General features: G+C 42.3%; 1 protein-coding gene across 1 annotated transcript in view; it reads left to right on the top strand.

Annotated features, from left to right (window-relative positions):
- Nucleotides 1-8,177, top strand: part of CACUL1 (CDK2 associated cullin domain 1) — a 410,130-nt gene that overhangs the window by 110,947 nt on the left and 291,006 nt on the right. The gene's annotated exons all lie outside the window — the stretch shown is intronic.

The following is an 8,177-nucleotide window of genomic DNA, read 5'->3' as shown; positions in this document are numbered from 1 at the left end:
GAGAGCAAGGGTACATAGAGGGGCTGCATGGGCAAGGCACATTCAAGGGTGGTGGGGATACCCATCAGAGTTTTGGACTGTGGGGTTATACAAAGGGCAACAAGGGGGAGGCAGGGTAACACATAGCAGGCTGAAATTGGACAGCCAGGGGCTGGAGTGGTGCAAAGAAACTGCAGGATGACATAGGGGGATTCATGGAGAGTCTGAAGGATGTGTCTGGGGTGCAGGGGGTACGCTGTGTTAAATGGCACCAGGGGTTGAGGGGCCAGGGACTGGGTGGGATCCTATAGTGAGGATGAAGGGGAGGCAGAGCCACAGTGGTGCTGAATGGAATGTGATCGCTAAATACAGTGGCTGTAGGGCAGGGAAGCCCTACTATGAATTACACAAAAGCAGGCGTTCCACCCACCAAAACACAGCCACGCACCAGGAACATGCAACAACACACCCACCATATTTTGTCCAGGCAACCAATGTAGTTTCGGATTTCCACAGAACATGGTCACGGCGGTGCAAAATCTGTATCCTGGTCCTAAGGCCAGGGTCTTGGTTAATGGGGAGTTGTCCGATTGGTTCGATATCTCCGGGGGGACAAGGCTGGGTTGCCCTCTGTTCCCACTTCTTTTCAATTTATTAATATATCTACTTGTCCAACGTGCAGGGTGCTTCTTAAATCTACTTGTCCTGTAACAAAATCCACTTGTCCCTTTAGTGCCATGTAGTGCGGCAACAAACTGTCAGCAATCTCATTATATAAGAGCTCTGATATAGCTTCTCTGATTATGAAAGGGCTCATACCAAAGTAGTGTTTCAATACTTGTAATGCCCTTATGTTGCCACGTTTTCAGATCTACATACTGGGGCTGAAGGTAGTGGTAAGTAATAGTTCCAGGGTTAGAATGCCCATTTGAGTCTGTGCAAACCTACTAACTTGCATGTTTTAAGGGTTTTCAACAACTAGTCTCTAATCTTTTTCCCATACTGAGAAAAGTTGGAAATGTACTCCTGGCAAAGGCAGATGTAAGCCTTCTTCCAGAGTTGGGGAAAAAAGCGGTTGGATGAAAAGTGAATTTGCAAACACTCAGATTTTCGCATGAGAAAATCTACACATGCATATCTGCTCATGCTAAAATGCAGTTCACAAATATTTTCTTCAAGTACTATTTCTTGTCCTACTTTTGTAAATTCTTGGGAATACACAAAAGCCGTATAGCAGCACTTAATGCAAGGATATATAGTATGGGTGCACTTTTGAGACTTTCTTTAATAATTGGGCTCCAAATTTAGTCTTGCCCTGACCTTTTGCGTTTATTAAAATTCTGTCTCTCTCTGTATCAGCTGGCTTCACTGTGAGGGACAGCATTCCGCTCTTTCACAAGGAGCATATCGGCACACAAAGTTGTTTTGTTCAGTGCCAGTAACTAGTGTAGCAGTGTGTGTTTTTTCACACTGAAAACAATTTTTGCTTTTGCCAATGTTTGTTATAATTGTGAGGTGCCCGGCAGCCCCTACACCAATAAGGATTTACAAAAACCATGCCAAAACAAGTCACACATTAACAAAACCAAAAAGCTGACCACCAATTTCAGACCTACTGACTTTGCCAATGCTTGTTTATTTTTGTTTCCCATAATCTTATTGAAAATGGTTACACTGATTTTCCATTATGAATATTTTTGGGAAACACTAGCATGCACCAACACGTTACTAAATGATGCTGCAAAGAAAGTTTAGCTAAATGTTTTTTTTTCCTGCTTTTTTTGTCCTGCTTTCATTTTTTTATCAAAATTATATTTTGAAAGCAAAGAATCATCAAATTTGCTTTCAAGCTTCTGCAAATATTTCCATCATATCAGAGAGCATGCTGGGAGCATTAGATATAGTCTCGTTTTGCTAAACTTTGAAAACGTGTGTACACATTTTATACTGGAACCATTGTGAGTAGTGCAGTCAGAGCTTGCAACATTTACGTAGAGGGCTCACACTAATAATAAAGGTTTTCAATTAATGAACCATAAATACAAGTTTGAATAGCATTCACATATGGACAAAATTATAACCGTAACTGCAGACAGTGCCCTTCCCTGATCCATAATGTGGTTCTGCACACTGGCTGCCAAAGGGTTTGTGCTGCAGGGGGCTGAGCATACTTGTCCCAAGGACAAAATACACATAAAAACTTGTTGCCCTTGACCCCAAACAATATGTCCTGGGCGTCGGGCTATAGGAATTTCACATCCCTGCCCACTGGCAAACTTCACAAGAGCAGACACTACTATTCTTCCGTTTAGATTGAATGATTTTGAAGTTAAATAAGCATTATATGCAGATGACGAGATGTTTTATACAAGAATTCCGGAGCAAGCCATTCCAAACTTGATTAGGAAGTCTGAGTTATTTGGCCTGGTCTCTGGGTATAAAGTAAATATAGATAAAACCGAGATAATGGAGTAGAATCAGGACTCTGAGTTACGGGGTAAAAACACAAATACGCTACCTAGGGATTTTAATTACACAGAAATTGGAGGATATCGTAAAAATTAATTGGAAGAAAACTAGTCAGTAAGTGGCAGGGCTACTGTTAAAATGGGCGCACCTCCCCTTAAATATCCATGGTCGGGTAAATTTATTAAACATGATCATCCTTCCGAAAATTACCTTCCCTTTCAACTCTATCCCATTAAATTTTAAGAAAGAAGACATAGCCAAACTGCAGGGAAAAATAGGAAGTTTTATTTGGGCATCAAAAGGTCCCAGGATATCCTGGAAAAAATTGAGGCAAAGATTGGAAGTGGGGGGATTGGCACTTCCAGACTTGCTTGCATATTGTCATGCTTTCCGTTTTAAAAATGTGCGCATGCTGGCAAATAAGATAGATCAGTCATCCAACGGCTCACTTTTTGAGGCAATGCTGGAGGATATCCCTCAAGGTCAGCGGCACTTCCTTTTTAAATTCGGAGACCCTACGTTTTTTTAAGAAACTCAGAAAAAAGCTCTTGAAGGCTGCAGTTAGTATGTGGATGTATGTGACGAAAACACTAAGAGTTCCATATTTCTCGTCTTATGCTCCTATTTGGGAATCCCCTGGGACCCCGGAGTGTCTGAAGGATCAACTTAGCCAACCCTTGAAATTAGTTTTTTTTTACTATTGGGCAGATCTTAAGGAGGGCGAAGAATGATGAGTGGGGAAGCTATGAATAATTTGTCTAAGGGGCAGTTAACAAGGTTTAAATGTTACCAACTGAGTTCCTGGTGGGCGACACAAGACTGGGTGGAGGAAGAGGAGATGAAATTTAGTCAGGTGATGAGAACTGCCCAGTGGAAGAAAGAAATGTTGTTTTGGTATTGGGCTTTTTTGGAAGCGGATATGGAAATTGAAATAAAAAAACTATGGGGTCAGGAGTTTGGTCAGGGTTATTTGAAGCGAATGTGGTGTGATTCCTATGGTATCCTACGAACAGTAGTTAAACCGGCATCACTCAACCACCTATACACCACCTATAGAGTGTACTGGTCACCTGCGGAGCGCTCAAAGATCACCAGCAATATATAGAACTGCCCAAGATGTATGCTGATGGCGTCAGATGATGTGCATTTATTCATGCTTTGTTCCAAAATATCATCTTATTGGAACTGAGTTTGTGACTTTATAGGAGAAACAATCAGGACACAAATTTCAGTAAGTCCTCGCTTAATCTTTTTTGGGCCAAATTCGGAAGAAGTGCAGCTCTCAGTGAGTAATGCAAAGTTTTTATTCTATGTGATTCTTTTGGCAAGACTGGGGATTTGTAGATTATGGAAACCGGAAAGTCCACCGTGTTTCACTGAGTGCCTTATAAACATCATATATATATCAGGTAGTCGGATATGGCATGTGACCCTACAAGTGAAAAGAAACTCTGGGCTTCGTTGGTAAGGTGGAGAGAAAAGTCAAACGGAGTCCTATGATTAAGCCAGTCTTGCTGTCGACCACCGTTTCTCCTCCAGGCTGTACCAGAAGGATTTGGAGAAGGAAGTGGACACAGCAGTATACTTGTGGGTCACTATATTTGATTGCCTCATGGGTCACCGGTCAAGCCCCCTTTGTAAGACCTAGAGGGCTCAGAGTACACCCAAACAAGAATGTTGGCAGAATGATGCCAAAAAAGTTTTAACTAATCTTTCCTACAAGGAAAAAATTGCAATACAAGTACTCTTTAATTCAACTTTTGTCCAATCAAATGCTGTACTGAAGAAAATTAGTATGTAAGCAGAGCCAACACCCCTCTCTAAGTAACGCTGAATGCTCTCTTTTGTTAATCTCTTAATGTCTGGCTGCCATCCCTAAAAACTGTTCAGGCAGGAACTTTTTCAGATCTTGACTAAGACCAAATCACTTCAATCCTACCACTGTAGGTGCCATTCGTAGCTATCATTTTAGATCCCTCAAGTTCTTAGTCTGTTGTCTGCATATCCTGTGAAACTATTGGTGCAATATAAAAGTGCCTTGGAGGGGCACCTGGTGCCCTACGTACAAATAATGGAGTAAGCCAATCCGGGGTTATAAACATATCTCCTTCATTTGCCTAGTACCTTTTTGTTTCAACATTGTTTGGTGCAGGATATACAAAGTATAAGTGATTTGGAATAATAGCTAAGCAGTGGAAGATTAGTCTGATAAGAACATCGTAAATACAGACCACATGTCAAATATACTAACTCCATGACAAATGCAGTCATTACAAAGGGGTTTTACATTGTGAACTCTCAGAAAGATACAATGGGAAAGGGGTTTACACTCTGAACTCCACAACAAATCTTATAGGAAGGGTCTGTACATCTGACATTGTGTGGCAATGAACCCGAATTGAGCATCTTCCATTGCCACAGCCAATGCTTTTACATGCTGTATCAATCTCTTTCAGCAGAGTTGCAGGTGGAACATTTCTTCAGCACCACTACGTCCTTGGTCCAGTCTGCAATCCGCGTTTTATAACTGTTGGAGCCTTATTCTGATACAAACAAGGAAGTATCCACCTTCTGGTAACTGGGGAAGTAGGGGCCCGTGCAGGTAAGAGCGGTGGGGCCAGGTTATGAGGGGTTCGACAAAGGACCACGAGGAAAAATTAAATAAATTAATTTTCCCTCATCGTTGTCTGTCAATCTACCCCCCTCCCCCCCACCGCTCTTACCTGCAAAGGCTGCTGCTGGGCTTCCTGCAATACTTGGATATGAGCCATCACTTTAATTATTTACAGACTGCCTGGGTGGATAATTTCCCTATGCTAAGAGCATGCTGCAATTATAAAGCAGCGAGAGGAACAAACCTAATGTGATGGTTATGTACTTTTCCTTTTTTCTAAATATGAAACCGTACAGCTGTACATCCCCCCCTTTCCTTTATAACTTCAATATATCCAACAAGATAGACTGCAAGTGTTGTCCACATATAAATAAAAAGATAATTCGTTTGGTGGATACAAGAAGATAGGTTTATTAACCTCATCCACAAACTGCTACTGGTCAACTGACCAGAACGTGTCACAACATTCTATTCGACAGAGATCTACAGTGGAACTACAATAAATGTGCATTCCATATGTTAGCCCCTTCCACGCTGATGACGAACCCCAGCCGTCATGCACTACTGTGCTCGTGTGCTGATGACGGCTGGGGTTCGTCACGGCCCGCCCCTGTTCGTGTTGTTTACAGCACACCACGTGAATCGCGGCCGCATGGAAAGGGTTAATTACAGCATACACACAATAAGTGGAAGCCTAAACCAGACCATTACACTATTTTTATTTGTTTATTTATCTATAGAGGATTTATAATGCGCATGGCTGCCTCAGCGACGAGGCGCAACCAGAATCCACAGGAAAAAGATAGAGAAACCCAGAAGCGGCTAAACCTCAAACAATAGGGAACAGCCAGGTTTTTACAGACTTGCGAAATGGCAAAAGATGAGGGATGTCACGAATATGTGCTGGTAGAGAGTTCCACAATTTGGCCGCCAAGAGGCCGAACGAACGGCCCCCCGCCCTCCAGACTCGGGGGACACAAACAAGCCCACGATTGGCAGATCTCAAAGCACGCCTGGGCATATAGTGCGTCAATGTGACTTTCTTCAATGATTAGTCTGCTTTTGAGCTGCACGTCGGGTCTGTGTTCATTGGCTCGCAGTAAAACTCAGTGGTGTTTATATTTATCTCTTACCTAACCAATTGCCTGTTTGTTTTTTGCTGTTTTGGTTGCATGTTGATCTGCATTCTGTATAACTCTCCCTTCAGTGGTCCTATTTTGCAAACTCTTTTTAAAGTTTTTGTTACAAAGGTGCTAGGCTGCAAAAGATAATGGCGCACTCTACTTCAAGGGCCAATGAGGATAGGACATTTTATATAACTGCTGAAAAGCAGTATTGATGGAAACAATATCGACAGTAGTTGGTGATATTTACATTTGTAGTCAGAGGCAGTAAGTACAATGCTAGTCAGCAGTAGTGTCACACAAGTCATACATCTGTGGACAGCAGAAGGTGTGGAGAATAGGATAGTTGGTATCAGTAGCTTGACATCAAGTCCACTCTGGCCTCCGAGAGGTGATGTAGTGTGTTTTTTGACACAATAGCAGTGGAACTAAATGGTAATATGCGTTTGTAGTTGTTAGCAATACAAGGGAGAGGCCAGCAATAGGATATCATATAAAGAGTAAGTTTGATTGCATGGGAAAAGTCAGAGTGTCCATAGGAAAGGCGTTTTTTTGCTAATAATTTTAGTGTGGTTTAATGCAATTGCACAGAACTTTGCAAACATGACGTTCAATCACCTTAGTTCCTCCCTGGAATGTTTTGTTTAAACCACCAAGCCGGGCAAAGAAACGTGTTAATTCCCATTGGAGACTTTGCTCTCAGATTAAATAAAAAAGGCTGAAGTGAATTACACCAAATTTGGCAAAAAATGTGAACTTTACTCAAAGTGTGCTTTTTGTGATTTTTTTGTAAATCCGTTCATCTGCTTTTGAAACATTTATATTTAAAGAGGTGCTCTGGGTGGGCTGGAAGGTGTTAAACGTTGGGTATGTCAGGACAGTTGGTCCTGTAGGAGTCTCGCAGTGTGGGAAAAAAATAGGGCCCTCTAATTGGCTATGAGAGCCTTTTCTCCCATGTTCGTTTCAGTTCTTCAGGACTGGCCCAGCAGTACCGATTGATCTAATTAGCTGACCGCAAATGAGGAAAACAAGATTGCAGCTGCAATTAAAGGACTCAGTCTTTTAAAAAATAGCATACTGTGGGGCAGGGTATGGACATCCTTACCTACAGGCTTGTTGAGGGGGTGAAACCAGAGAGAATGCTGTGCAACCATGTGGGTAAACATATAGCAGCGGCTCCTGTGTGAGTACCTCAGTACCTGAAAACCAATGTTATGTAAGATATCATAAATTAGGTAATCAGTTATGTCATTTTACATGTCATGAGTGATTTATTATGTGAGGTTATAAGCAGTGCATTATGGCGACGCAGGTTAAGGTTGGCTTATTAAACTCTAACTGGTAATGTCATGCTTTTTTTCTTTTGGTTTTTAAATGTTGTATATATTTTCTTTCAACACCTAATTGTAACTTTAATTTAACCTTTGTTTTTTTCCCTGTGAATTTCAATTTTTTTTTCTTTTACTCATATTATTATCTTAGTCAAGTCAAGTCGAAATTTATATAGCGCACTACATACCCAGAGGGTCTCAAGGCGCTTGAGGAAGAGGGGGGGGAGGTTTACTTATCGAATATCCAGGTTTTGAGCTGTTTTCTGAAGGCTAGGTGGTTTTGAGTAAGGCGTAGGTGGGTGGGAAGGGAATTCCAGGTTTTGGCCGCTAAGTAGGAGAAGGATCTTCCCCCCATGGTGGCTTTGTGGATGCGCGGCACATGGGCGAGGGCTTGGTTGGACGAGCGCAGCTGGCGGGTGGGGGTGTAAAAGGAAAGGCGCGTGTTGAGACAATCCGGTCCTAGTTCGTATAGGGCTTTATGTGCGTGGGTGAGGAGACGGAACGTTATCCTCTTGTTGATGGGGAGCCAGTGAAGGTCTTTCAGGTGAACAGAAATGTGGTCTGTGCGGGGGATGTCTAGTATGAGTCTGGCTGAAGCATTTTGGATGCGTTGGAGTTTTTTCTGCAGTTTTGCGGTGGTACCGGCGTAAAGGGTGTTTC

Source organism: Lissotriton vulgaris, chromosome 5 (assembly GCF_964263255.1).
Source record: "Lissotriton vulgaris chromosome 5, aLisVul1.2, whole genome shotgun sequence".
NCBI lineage: Eukaryota > Metazoa > Chordata > Amphibia > Caudata > Salamandridae > Lissotriton > Lissotriton vulgaris.
This window is presented reverse-complemented; position numbering and strand designations above follow the sequence as displayed.